The sequence below is a fragment of the Leiobunum rupestre genome, chromosome 8 (genome assembly GCF_980474605.1).
Source record: "Leiobunum rupestre chromosome 8, qqLeiRupe1.1.hap1, whole genome shotgun sequence".
In the NCBI taxonomy this organism is placed as follows: Eukaryota; Metazoa; Arthropoda; class Arachnida; order Opiliones; family Sclerosomatidae; genus Leiobunum; species Leiobunum rupestre.
Window position 1 is genome coordinate 23,770,975 of NC_143391.1, and position 570 is coordinate 23,771,544.

Here is a 570-nt window from a genome sequence, read left to right on the forward strand (position 1 = left end):
TCACGGTTGCAACCCATTTTTCTCGCGTTTTATCGCGCGGAGAAGAGAGGGTGAGAAGAGTTGGATGAATCAGAACGCCGTCGCAATCCCTATGATTGTTAGTATTTATAGGGTTGGAAAATGTTCTAGCCGCTTCGGTTGTAGACGTCAATTTCCAATACTCCATTCACTGCGAATTTTTTTTCCCCCAACTCTTAATAGGTTTTTCTTTTACAATTTTCACGGTGCATTTAAAATAGGAGGGATTTTTTTTTATGGAATGCCACGCTGGCACCTAATTGTGACGCAATGTGTCGTCTGCTATAGTGTTGATTAATAAATGGTTTTCGTTGCCTCCCACTCCGTTAGGGTTTGAACCTTACCTCGCGGTTAATTTACAGTTGGGACTCGGGGTACAGTTTGTTCTTTCGAAATGGACCGTCACAATGGGTTCGTGTATCGAGTTTCGCTCTATTAAAAGAATGTCTTCTCCCCATCTCTGGAACCTCCGGCGATGAGGAGGAGGGCTGCCTCGAATTCCATTAAATTGAACCTTCTCAGAATGCGCGACACTGTAACTAGCGGTGGGTT